The 14,394-nt window shown below is 45.2% G+C and overlaps 1 protein-coding gene across 3 annotated transcripts in view; it reads right to left on the reverse strand.

Moving 5' to 3' along the window:
* Positions 1–14,394, reverse strand: part of phf14 (PHD finger protein 14) — a 94,960-nt gene that overhangs the window by 2,814 nt on the left and 77,752 nt on the right. The window lies entirely within an intron of this gene.

Below are 14,394 nucleotides of genomic sequence, written 5' to 3' on the forward strand. Positions count from 1 at the left end.
ACTTTGTGTTTCCCACAGAGGAGATTCTGTTTGTGGCGGTGACCGACTGCAGGGGTTTATTTATCAGAGAAAAGAAGTACAGAAGTAACGGACTTGCCGCTCGCTCGCAGAGATGTGGATTTGAGACTTGGTGACTTGGAGTCGAGTCGACTCGAGTCACTGTTTTGAAGACTTGCTACTTGACTTGACAAAACATAAATCACTTGAGACTCGACTTGGACTTGCAAGTTAATAACTTGAGACTTGAGGCATGATGACTCGGATGACTTGCGTAACCCTAACCCTCAAAAAGCTCCCGGGTATGTGATCGTCATGATTGAATGACTGGCTGTCAGTCAAACTCCTCGCTATGGCAACATGCAACATCAAAGCCCCCAAAGAGAAGCCTCATCAGTCGTACTCGTTACTCCTCAACACGGTCTCAGAGCAGACCATCATCATGGCTGCGTCTGTGCCAAGATAACACAGATACAATTCACTGTCATACTTTGTGAACAGGTTATATAAACTGGCCAATAATATCATATTAGACGGGCTGCTAACACCTTGTGTTTTCTCTTTATAAAGACCGGATACTACAGGTCAGAGTGCCGGATGTTGGGTGGAAGAATAGTGACTTGACTTGTTTTAACTAAGGACTCGACTTGAGTCTACGTGTCCTGGTACGTTTCTTTAGTCTGATAAATAAACACCTGCAGAATCTCCTGTGTGGGAAACACAAAGTTACGCTTTAATAACTTGGTGTTTGCCAACCCCTCTCTCCTCTCCAGCACCGCCCTCTCATCCAAATATGGTCACTTCTGGCTCCAGAAAACCAACATGGTCTATGTTCATTATATTACAAACAGTATTGGACACGGCTCAGGTAATCCCCCCTCCTCCTCCAGGAATGTGTCTGATGAACTCTCCTGCTGCCTCCAGCTCCTTGAGGCTGACCAGTGCCCAGTGTGATGAGCTGTTAGCTCGGATCAGTACCAGGATCTCTCTGATGGACACCAACTACCAGCTGTGGAGCGCCTGTCCATCTGTCTCTACTGAGTGGCAGTTTCACTGTATCTAGCAAGTCACACACGGGCTAAAATCTGTGTCACTACAGCGCTATGAAGCCAAAATAAACAGATGTTACTGAGATTTAATGACAATAAACAGGCTGAAAGGATGCTGACATAACATAACAGAACATTTACTTGTTTATAAATGACATTAAAGCTCCTGATTGTAAATACGAGCGTTAAAACCATCAAAAGAAAGTGACGCACGGCGAGCAGGAGTCGCGGCCGGCCACGCGAGGAGCCAGCTGATTTAGCAAAGCAGACAAAGTGAAAGTGACAGTGGTGAGAGCTGCAGCGGTGATTAAACGACTCTGACAGATACAATTATCCCCCCTCCAGAGGTTAATGAACACATCTACACACCAGAATGTGTGATCACCAGGTTAGGATCCTCAGCCCACAACACCTCGTGACTCCACGTTCCTCCAGCCAGCCGAGAGCAGACATTAGCTCTAATTCTCTGTCAATCAAACATGGCTGCTCTCCCGTACGGACTCTCTGTGTGCTCACGTTAATGCACCCAGATTATCTCTATAATATTCTAAACTTTCCCTCTCACACTCCTCCTGCTGAAATCTAAAATGTTTAAATACTGCGGTTTGTCCTGAAAATAAGAGCTGCAGAATTCAACAACAGACTGTGATACGACCCAGACAGCACACCACACACTCACAGGTTCATCCACCAACAACCAGAGTCCCGCTCGCACAGCTGGAAATCTCACTAAATCTCTCGCGGTTAAACGAGACTTGAGAGTAAACAAACATGGCGGACGACGGGCAGGAAGAGTTGGCGATGATCGTTTTTGGACTTTTTACTGAAAATTCAAGAAGAAAAAAGGACAAACTGTGGATGAAGTGGTGGAGACGGCATGAACACAGGCTGGACATGTTACGTTTGCTTTTGTCGCCATGGCGGCAGTTGTTGTGCTTCCTTCTTCAGTCAGCTTGCTTCCTGATTGGCTATCGTTTGGCTCCACGTGACGATCCACAGAGAGCGTGCTCTGCTGTCCTCGGCGTTCCCCCCACACAACAGGATATCAGTGTTCATGTTTAATTTTTTAAATCAGTGCGACCACGATGTTCTTCTGAGCAGATCGGGAGAGTAAGATCACTCTTAACATCCCTCACACCACAGGAACATCTGAGAGATCATCTTTAGAACCAATCAGGACTTTGCTGACTTTAGTCTGTCGGGGGGGAATCAGGCCCAAAGTCTGTACCTCGCCTCATGCTAACATTCATTTAAAAACAGAGCGTTGTTTAGCCTAGCTCACAGACTGAATCTGCAGATGGATATCAAGAAACAACCGACCCTTACCCACTCTTTATGCTTACCCTACGATACCCTAAAATACAACTGACTGTGTCTTACTGGTTCAAGTATAACTCCCTCTCGACCTGAAGTGTTGAACTTTGTGTGCAAAGGTTCACACACAAAGAAACACACACAGAAACAATGTGCACCATTCCTGACCGAACCTGTACACGTATTTGTGTTCCAGTCACTTCCTGTTTATTTCAGTGCTCAGTGATACGACCAGAGTCATAAAGATCTCACTCTTCAGCCTTTAGCAAAAATAACTGTGACTGTAATTGTGTATTCTAAAAGCACCGTTAGAAATGTAAGGTGTCAGATAACCTGGGATGAAGACGATCTCGTGTGTTTCCTGTAAATAAATCAGCGTGGAGGACGCGTGCAGCTATTTGCAGACGTTGTTAAGGCATGTGTAGAAACAGTAAATTAAGGTGAGGGTTAATGCAAAGGACGCCTCGTATATCATCTCTTTACTAACAGCAGCCTTGTCGGCGCCTCCGGAGCCTTCTTGATATGCGGTCTCGCCTGGAGAAAAATGTGCTACTTTTTCCTGAACTCTGGATACTTTGCGGTGCCGGTCCACCGGGCTGATATAAATCTTGCTGAGGGGCGACACCTCATGAACTCCGCCATCGTATACATTCGTGCCATCCACCAAATCTCCCTGACAAGCCTGCCAATTTTCCAATTACCTGTGGCGCCATCCGTTATCGGAGGGCCAGTCAGCTCTTAAATGGGAAACAAGAGGGGAGGAGGGGCCAGCGCATGCTAACTATCTCATAAAGCCGGAGATGTGCCTCCTCTGCCTCCTCCAGCTCTGATTTAGTGCGTGTCCCTGGGGAGAGGGGTGACACCGGTCCTCCTGGCCTCTCAGGTCCTTCACAGGATTTTTCTTCTGCTCTTTATCCTCCTCTCTTCAGCCCCCCCATCACTCCTGCCGCCGCCTGAGGGGAGCAGACGTGCGTCGCTGGTATTATCCTGCTGTCTGTCTGCCGGCAGAGCCTCCTCCTCCCTCCTCCTCCCCTCCTCCTCCCCCGGTCTGGGTGGGAGGGCAGCAGTGAGGAGAGACGCAGCCCAATCTTCATCTGTTTTCATGTTTCTTTGAGTTTCAGTGAAATGCAGCGCTGGAAGTGATACTACAGCTTAAAATTGCCTCCGTCAGGGCCCACTCCTCATTTATCTGCCTTATAGTCAGGCTTATGGAGTGAGTCTCCAGAGAGTGCCTGTGCAGCGTGCAGTTTAAAGTGTCAGAGAGACGAGGAGAGGGGCTGTTCATCATATTTTAAATGCACATATCACCTCTGACGAGTGTTTGTGTCGGGGTGTAACTGTGAGGAGACGTCTGTTAATATCCGTGCTGCAATTAGAACAACAGTTACACCTTTTATGTAGAATTGAAGTTAACTTTATTTAGAGCTGCATTCATTGACTTCTTGGATCCTTTGGGGCAGAACACACAACATATTGTGATGTTCTATCTCCCCCTGTTAATCTGATGCTGCAAAAGTGTTAGCAAACATTTACAGAGCAACGTTAATATTTAATGAGCTGTTTTTGTGTTCCTCAGAGACCCGTGCTGCTCTCACGGACACAAAACAACAGTTACTCCTCTGTTGAGGACCGACACTTGTGACTACATCTCTGCTAAATGCTCCTCTATGTTCCCTGCTACATGCTAACTGTGTCTCCGGTCTGTTTGGTGCTTGCTGCTTGTTGAAAATAAAAACAAAGTGGATGATGGCGATGACATTAAACCCTTTCTGATCAGAATAGTCGTTAGCTGCAGCTCTAATCTAGAAGTGAGCATTGAAGCACAGGACCGTGCAAGTGTCAAGCGACCGAATGGTTTGGGAGAACATGCAAGTCAAAAAACATGGATCACTAAACCAACTAACAGAAGGGCAATCGTGCTGCAACAGCCCCAACGCTTCCCGTCAGAAGTAACAGGCTGCAAATTCAAAAACACATGCAAAAGTCCAAAACATGCATTAACATCAAAGCGCTGCAAATACAGAAACGATGCAAAGTCACATTCTGCACGCGCCTGTTTCTTCTCCTGGAAAGCGGTCGGTGCAGCACCACTGCCCTCGTCAGCCACCGTAGAATTAAACTGCTATAAATTTGTGTAGTTCCCAGAACTCACTGACCATCATTTCTCGACCCTCCAAAAGACAACGTGCAATCTAATTAAACGGCCTTGACTGCTGTAAACGATTATAAGGAACGCGAATGTTTCATCTCAACAGAACAAAAGCACGATGACGTAAACATAAAACATATGAACAGATATCAGAACTGCACATTTATAAATATTCCAGCAATCAACCGAAGCGCCTGACATCACTCACATCGCCGGTGGATGACGAATCAAAGATCCCGTTCTTATAATAACATGTTCCCATAATCATAACTCTAAACCTAATATTATCTGTGCTTTGGAGACGAGTTATTAAAATTAGCATCTTTTAAAGTGCAGCTTCTTCCCCTGATCCAGAGAATCAGGACAGACTGTTCCCTCGCTGTGGCGCTCAGAGGTGGAGGTGCGGAGCCGTGTTTTGCATCAGTGGCCCCTGCTTGAGACGTTTACAGACGCTGCCCCCCCGACGAGCCTGCAGGAGCTGATGGGCTCTGGCATTGTGGGATATCTCCATCAGCTCCCTCCGGGGAGGCGAGGGAGAGGAGGAGGGCGGGTTTGTTGTCACCGCTCTGCTTCCATAGGCTGGCAGGCCCTCTGGCACTAACATATACATGTATGATAATGAAATGCCACACTCCTCATTCTGGTCGGGGTCGGCGCTTTAAAGGGCAGGAGCAGAGCGTCGCTGTCACGTGACGCAGAGAGGAGGAGGATCAGAGCGAGCGTTAGGTGGCAACAAAGACCAGCACAGAAAGAGATCCCCCGACCACACACACACACACACACGCACACACACACACACACACACACACACGCACACACACACTACAATCAAGCTCATAAACTGGGATTAAAGCTACACTGTAAAGGAATCATAATGTACAACACAGCGCACACTTTAATAAGCTTCCTCCCTTTATCGAGCCTCTACAGTCCTCAGAAGAATTAGCGGTTAATTAGTGTGACTGATTCTCTTATCATGTTTTCTGCTTTCTCTGTATTTATTTATGAGTGTGTGTTACACTGCACATCGTGTGTATATGCAGACGAGGCTCGGCTCTATAGTGTCCTCATCCTTTGATGGATTCGCCCCCCTCGCTGAGAGATAAATGTTCAGCTGCTCAGATAATAACGCAATCCGGCACGTTTTCATGCAACCAAACATCAGGGGAAGAACATGAGCACCAGGCTCTGGTGTACATTAGAAGTCAGTGTAAGGTTAAACCATGTTTATAATGAACAAATCAGATGTGTATTAAACTGCAGTGTTGCACAATTTATATTAAATCCTTCTTTATTAAAAATCTGTATCAATATTTAAACACTTTTAATGAGACTGAAAAGATTAAGACATAATTGCTAAAGAGTAATCGCCCTGCTAACTGCAGTGTTAAAGCTCATCTTCGGACACAGAAGCTCGACTAACATAATGTTTACTCAGGGCTCATTCCTGACTGTTCAGGGCTTCAAACATCTAGTGGTTTTGGTTTCTCCATTAAAAAAGGTAAATTAATGTTTTAATTTATCCTAACTCTATTCTTTATAATGAAATGTTATTTTAACCTTTTTTATTTGAACTTTACTTCTATTTAACTACAGATAATTGAAACATGCCCTTATTTAAAGTGGAACTGCACTATGACCGCGACGCGTGCTGTGGAATCACGAGCATTGACTTGAATGGGCACGATCGCCTCCGGAGGTCACGGCCCGCATGGAAGGCGTGGGAGACGGATCCTGTGGACTTTGAGGGTCAGTGTGGTCGATGACCGTTGTGGTCCCGAGCCCTATCAGTTCGAGCTTTCAGAGTACTGCCCACCTCTTATTGACAGACGTTAACATTCTTTTTTTTATAAATCTCATGATGTCATTTTGTCTCAAACGGTCGACTCTACGTCACCATCGGCTGGCGAGGTCCAGGGCTGATTTATAACAGTAGACGGCGTGTTTGAGCCATTTCAACCCATGAAATGCTGCTTTTTATAGATCTGGTAAGAATTGTCAATACGAACACCTCGCTCTCCCATTGAAGTTGTGAGCGAGAAAGTGGTGAGTCCTTTATGTTCTCAGCTTCTTCAGTCTAAACCTGTTTCTCAACTGGTGGGTGGGGACCCAAAAGCGGGTCTCCAAGCTTTTTTCAGTGGGTCACAGATGTTTGCTTGAAAAATGTCTATGATGCGCTTCTGTTTTGAAGGACATTAGTTTCCTCTGATGCGAGTACAGGTTCATGTGTCCTCTGATAATCCCAGCTACAGTCACATTCCTGAAGCTCGATGAGCCCTACAGTAGCTGCGTTTAAGTTGCACTTTTTTTAGTTTGTTGAAAAAAAGGCTGGAGGAATAATTTTCCTCTGACGCACTGCTACCTGCTGGTTATTCTGGTTGACCATTATACGGTTGTGTTTTGTGACGATGACATGCTCTGATGTTTTGTTCCATTTCAGGTCCAAACTCAGCATGTTTCATTACATTCATTTGAGCGGGTCACAATTCGTTTTGTCCAAAGCGACGTCCATCTGAGAGTTAATCACAAGCAACGATCAAGACAGGAGGGAACGAAGTCAGCAAGAGCCAACAAACAGCTTCAAGTGCGATCGGACACTGGTGCTGACAGGCAGCGCACCGAGACAACACAACAACATCAACAAGGTCGATATCATCATCATGAATATCCTAATCAACATCAACAACATCCTCAATATTATCATTGCAGCGGCGAAGCCTAGAACTTAACGCCATTGAGGGGCTGCGTAGACGAGCTAATAATTGGGGTGATCGCTTGGTAATGTCTTGTGTACATAACGGAGTCCAATATCCGTTCATGCTTTGACTTGCAAATGTATTCGTCACTGTTTGTCTTCAATCATTCAGATGCAAGAAAATCACAGTGTCCATAAATCCCAAAGATATCCACCAATACAAAAACACAGCGTGCACCTGGCGAGGCGGTCAAACACTTTATGTGCTCCTCCTCCTCCCTCCTCCGGGGGGCGACTGAGGAGAAGAGTCTAGTTAGAGACTTAGGGCCCTGTTGTGATGGGAGCACCAGGCGCCTTTCATTGGCGGAGCGGAGTGGGCGGGATGGACACTTCAAAAAGGTTGACAAACCAGTATGTGATGTCACGATGGCTGTGTCCATTATTTATGCAGTCTCTGGCATAAACAAACAGAACACAGGCCAAGGAAAGAGGCCGTCATTAAGAGTAAAATACATATATAATAAATAAGTAATAATAATATATTGAAATACATTGATTTGTACCCGCTCTTCCTGCAGCACATGTCTGATATCACCTTTTCAACAATAAACTGGTGCCAGTATCTTATTTATATGGTGTTTTCTTTTCCTCAGGTTTCTATATTTGTGTTTATTGTCGTGATAAGTTCACGTATGACTAATGTTGCATTCTGTTTATACTTTGTTGTTTCCTAACGTGATCTCCTCCCAGGATCAGCAGTCGAGCTCTTTTCCGCTTTTTCCTATAAAAAATGTGAAGATGTTAATAAAATTTACTACAAACAATTACACATTTAGTAAACAGAAGCTCCTTCTAGTGTGTGTGTGTGTGTGTGTGTGTGTGTGTGTGTGTGTGTGAGTGCCTCTGTGTGCAGCGGCGTCTTGTCGCCATTCACGAGATGACACAATTGCAGCGGGTCATAAACAGCAGCTTCATTAGCCCGTTCAGGCGCTGCGTTACGCGCTACATTTAACCACCTCTGCCCCCTACCTCCTCCCGCTCCCCCTACTCCCCCTGCTCCTCCTGCTCCTCCTCGGCTCCGGCATCCACAAACCTCAGAGCACAATTAAATTTCCTGACTGCGCATATTTGCACTTCCCGTTTCATTTATTACAAAGGGCATTCTTTAATGTCCAATAATTTTTTCTTCCAGGGAACGTATTTCCATTTTAGTGAAGCGTGACTGATACCGCGGTGAAGTTACCAGGCAACACCTAATTTAATCAGAGGATATATTCACAAGCAGCTTTTTCTTTTTATCACCCGGTCAGACGACCACAGACGCTGCTGGAGGAGGAGGATATACGGCCGCTGCTTTCTCTTTGTTTGCAATTTGAAGCGTTTAGAGCAGAGGGTCGTAAAAAGGTCTGACGGCTTTCACACTGTAAAACTGGTTTGTGTATCTGAGGCTGAGAAAACATCAGGGAGAAGGTGCGACAAATGTGTCTTAAAAAGGAAACAAAGCAGAAGAAGTGGTGAATGTGTTTTACATGACAGAAGCACACAATGAAAACAACACACAGAAAACACAACTAGAACTCCTGCAAGCAGAAATGAACCAGACAAATCCAGACAAATCCCCCTTTCAAACCCAAATTTAGTGCGTTGACGCAGGTTTTTCAGACCCACTTATAAATGTCGGTTGTCTCCGTTCCCATTGCCTGTGACGTGCTCTCGGTTTTCTGCTGCGTCACCGCCTGACGTCACAAACGCGTCACAGACAGGGTTAGTAAACAGTGAAGATGTTACGGTGGTTAGGTCTTTATTGTATCACTTATTCAGTCTGTGTGTCGAACTCGGCTCCGACAAATTTAGAACGATGTTCAAGCGCTGCTCGGACGGAGACGGGCGGAATTTGTAGCTGAGATGACGAGGAGGCGCGTCATAGCATCGTCCCGGAAAGGGGGCAAAGATTAGTGTGTCGACGCGGGTTTTGTGTTCTCATCGATGCCGATTGGAGCCGAGGCGATAATTACCCGGGTCTACTGCAGAGTCATTTGACCCGGGTCTGAATGCCGATTGTAACCTTTCCCTCTAAGCAAAACAGCAGAGTGTTAGCGGGGTTTTTGACCAGTGAGATAGCGGCTAAATAAATGGCTGTATAAGTCGTCTTTGAGATCCATATTTACATGAACAGGCAGAAACATCTGAGGAAAGGCAGAAGTCAGGTGACGTAGTATAAAGAGCGATAAAGTCAGTTTAGGTGGTGTTCGGGGGCGATGGGTGGGACAAACAAACAGGACTTTCCCCATGAGACCGGAGTTTGAGTCCAGTGTGATGCAAGAAGTCAACGTACAGAACTGAACCCACCTACGTTCTTCAATAAGAATAAGTAGCGGACTCGATTTAACCAAACCACAGTCATAATCAGGTCGTTTTAATGGCTACATCGATCAAACTGAGTCCATGTTTATCTGCTCTGACAGGAAACACTTCTGTGGGCTGTATGAGGGTAAACACAGGACGCGTGTGGTCTGATGAGTTGGAGGAATCGCTGGTGTAAAGTCTTTGAACAAAAGATGCAGCTGGAGATCAAACTATGTAAAACAAAGTGAGTTTTGTGAAGGAATTAAACGTTTTCACACGAATGTAAATCAAACCGAACAAGCCGATGTGATTATTTACTGTATTTATGGAAGTCCACCGCGAGTTAACATCTATCCAAACTTCCCCGGTGTTCCTCTGTGGTGCGCTGAAGAAAAGAAATGTTAAATTAAAGTTTATGATGTATATTTATGGTCGGAAGCTGTTGTGTCTCCGTGCAGAACACCATTAGCATACAGCATGCTTTGTGCCCACGCAGCAGGAGGCAGAGAGGGGGAGGGGGGGGACGTTATCTTAACAAAGGCTGGAGGAGCTGCTGCTCATGTCGGCTCCTCTGTTTATGACCATAAAATACTGAGGGGGTCCGAGGGTGGCCTCATGTACGCCCCGCGCTAAGAGGGTTATTAGAATGAGCCAGGTTCAGAGAAATGGACTGCCGGGCCACTGGGGACCCGCACGGCAATCACACACTCCTGTTTACTCCACAAATTGGCCCCTGAGAGGGGCGCGGGCGTCTGTAGCTCCTAGTTAAAGTGATTGAGGTGACTCCCAGCCATTGATTTTCTCTTCGTCTTCGGCGTCCCGCCTGGCCACCCTTGACCATGTCCTGTGCTCCCTGCAGGCTACTTTAGCTAGCTGCCCTGTTTAGCTGCCACTGACTGCCTGTAAATCACATTAAACTGTGGTTAAACTTTGGCCACATGGAGGAGACAGCCCTCATTGATGAGGTTATCATGCTTTAAGCACCTCGTACGCTCGAGTAAAAGCCTCGACTTATTGATCGCACAGTCCTCACGGCTTTAAGATTAAAGTTGAATACAGATCAGAGGACGTGGAGAGCAGCAAATTCAAATCACACTCGGAGATTTATCTTCATTCCATAAACGCAGCGATGATGCTGATTAAACCAATCACAGTGCTAATGAAAAACGCCTCATTGAGAGAATAAAAACAGGCTAAAGGTTAGACTTTCTCTGAGATAGTGGGTAAAAACGCTTTCCCTCTGCCTCGCTCACAGGCTCTGATGAGTAATGACGCCTATTTTTCTTTCAATTTCCTCGATATAGTAAAGTCAGCCGAGTGTGACACTTCATTAAGTTAATTAGGCTAACTTAATTACAGTCTTTCACAGGTCAAGTGATGAAGCCTCTGATTGATGGCGCAGCTTGTAAAGGTAATCTTCCTCTGAACATCAGAGCGAACATTAGCAGCTACAAACATCAATAATTACAAACACTTAAGCCTCATAAACAGCCTGCAGAGGAAACAGGCGAACACTCTCCTGACTGTCATGTGTACACAAACAGATATGAATGCTCCGCGGCCATAAAAGAACTTCAAATACAAACTGTGTGCTGAGTAGGAGTCGGCCTGTGGCTGCGGAGGAAGTGGAGAAAATGAAACTTGTACGCACTGTAATCTCAACAGTTGCAATCCTTTTGATGACAACAAGTCTGAGAGCGGCTAAAGTGGTGCATCCCACACAAGTTCACGGCTGAGTACTTTAAACAGTGCCGGAGCAACTTTAAGAGCTTTTGGCATTTCAAACCTTTTATCCAAATCTTCTGGTTCTGATTCAGCGTGCAGCCGGCAGGCCGGGCAGCGCTGTGAGGGTGTAAATAAAGCCTGAAACAAGCGGCCCCTGGCACGCTAACAGGCTGGAATTAAAGGCCGTCCGTATATTACGGCAAGACTGTCACTTTATTACTGAAATCAATTCAGCGGGGGCCCGGGGCGACAGGGGGAGGGATGTGGCCTTGGTCAGAGCGAGTTTATCTAAGCCAAGCAGGCTGGAAGAAACACAGCGTCTATAATGAACTCAGCCTGTCTAATAAAGCCTTTTATTGGCCCTTTGCACAACACAAACACGCTGCAACGGCACCGACGCTCAGCTCCTGCTTGTTCCTGCAACACTGTAAACCAGCAGCTCCTCGCTGATGATTACTGCTCTGCAAACATCTCAACAAAGCCAGCAAATCACAGGATGAATATCTGATTAATCAGGACACCAGCACCTGTGTCTGAAGGCGTGTTCAGACCACGCTCGCCCTGGTTACTTGCATGAATTTGACTGCAGGATCACACATGTTTACTTGCTTTGCAACACAACCACCTTCCAGATATGGTTTTAAACTCTGTCAGAGACACAGACTCTGGCAGATTTGACTGTAACTAGCAAATCACACGTGGCTCAAGTCTGTCCAAACACAGTAACACGAACGATTTAACGTTCAGCTCTGTCCGCAAGACTTAAAAATGCTTGTTCGTTTGATGAACTTTGGACCGACCTCCTGTGATGCAGCATCGGGCACGACAGCACGGAGATTTCTTTAACAAGTCGTAAAATCGAACGGTGCAAATGATCGCAATTTGTATCTGTCCTCATCCTGGCTCTGACTTTGCATTTGATTACAGCACATGAACAATGATCTTGGTCTGAAAACATCTTCAGTCTTGTGATTTTGCGCTGACATGAGGAAGTACTTTGACACATCAGCTTTTTTATTTGCTGGATGAAACAAAAACAAGCGTCTGGCGTTTAATCTGAGAATTTGTCAACTGATTTGATTGATTGATGTTAACATCATCAATGATATCATGGTTTAAAATTGCATATACATTTGTGAAATATTTTTTGACATTGCCCACCATAAGTTAGCTGTTAGCTCCATTGGTACGATTCATTGTATCTCACATTCTCTTTGAGACAGAAGGATGATCCGCCCACCTTTAAGTTCGGCTGTGTTAAACAGTATTTAGACTTTTGTCATTGGAAATGGACGGACGACACTTGGTATGAGAATTTAACCGTTGCCCAATATTTATATCAAATATTAATGGAATAAACCAACCAATAGAGGCAAAAGACAAGAAATAAGAATGATAAATAACAGTTTTTTCAATGGAGTCTGGTGGCTTCAAAGGAGCTTACATTAATAAAAAAGGGTCTCTCTATGAAGTAATGTCATCAGTGTTACAAACGTTACTTTTCAAAGTAACTCGTTACGTTCCTGCGTTACCTCCTGAGAAAAGTAACACGTTAAATTACTTTTACCAAACATTAAACCATCTCTGTGCCTCGTTCCACATGTGTGTTATCTCATCAGGGCGGCGTTGCAGAGCCTCGTTTACGGCCCATAATCTGTAACTCTGCAGCCTGATAACAGGACTAACAGACGCAGTATAACCTTTGCAGCTCTTTATGATGCTAACAGTCTGACAGTGAACTGGGCAGAGGCATACAGCATTAGGCACAGCTGTTTCCATGACAAAAATACAACACAGGCTCTTAGTCCCACCAGTGTTGTGGAGCTGTGTTTAGCTGCAGATGCTTCTTCACATTTGAAGTCGAGCTCTTCACTGCTGACGAGCACTTATCCTCCAGACACAGCTTACATTTCACCGTCATGTTGTTCTCGTCCCTTTCACCCAAACATTCAGAATAATGTGAATATTTACACAAAGTAAACGTTGCCTCTCTGACAGCTCGCTAGCTGAGTTAGCTAACTAGACATGCGCACTGACACAGCTGTGTTTACCTTCTGCTGGTACGCAGCTACAGCTAAAAAACAAGCACTTTTAGTTGATGTGTTATAATCGGCCACATTTGTCCCAGCCATTACAGCCTGTTTTAGGGCTGCCGGCTGAAAAGATATGAAAAAGCATCATATGAACCTGTCCGTCATTTAGATCCAAATGCATTTTTAAAAAGTGCCCAGGTTTAAAAATACCGGAGTGACTCTTTATTATTCAATCAAGACAAATAGAAAAGTATGCTTTTCATTTGATTCTTATTTTAATCAAACGTCTGAAAAACACAGACTTCCTTTCAAAGAAGACATTTTACCGACGCTGTGTTCAGCATCAAACGCTGTAAGATCCTCCGTGCTGCTTCCTGCGTGCCCCTGCCTTCAGATGTCATGCATCTTCCTCTCAGATAAGAGCGGTGGCTGCAGGGAGCTTTGACAAATCACTTCCTGTACTGTTCTTTGTAGCAGACTGTCAGGCGGAGGAGTTGACCGCGAGCTATCTCTGCCAGCAGCTGAATCTCAGTCGCAACGATCAGGTAATATTCTGCACTTAATGCTGGCATTTAAGAAACATCCTCCCCCCACAGGCAAAAACGGTGCACGGCTTGGCATTTAAAAGCAGATAATAAAACTTTCCTTAAATACAGCTCTCATCTCAGAGTGCTTTTTAGATGCCCTTAGTGGAGTCAATTATCTCCCCACACTTGCTATTACTGAGACACTCGGAGCACCTTGCGCCTTAAAAGGTCTGTACAGCATGCTTTTTCAAAAATGTCACATTCTAACTGCCTCTCAAAATGTAGACCCTGCAGTATTAAAACTGCCGTACACGTGTTGGCTCCTTTCATCCATTTGTTGCTTAAACATGCCGCTTCTACTCACACTGAATAGTAAAAATGCTTCAGAATCAGAAGCCGTGTATTCCTTACGTATACATATATACAGCTTCTTTCTGAAGTCGAACATAAACACGTTTCAGTTTTTGAAAACAAGTGATCTTTGCCTGCAAAGAGAAAAACGTCCACACTCATTCGTCACGTCAACAAAGAAAATGTGATCCTGAAATGTCGCCGTGCT

The sequence above is a fragment of the Semicossyphus pulcher genome, unplaced genomic scaffold (genome assembly GCF_022749685.1).
Source record: "Semicossyphus pulcher isolate SPU_LCO1_2020_fin unplaced genomic scaffold, fSemPul1.0.p SCAF_5, whole genome shotgun sequence".
Taxonomy (NCBI): domain Eukaryota; kingdom Metazoa; phylum Chordata; class Actinopteri; order Labriformes; family Labridae; genus Semicossyphus; species Semicossyphus pulcher.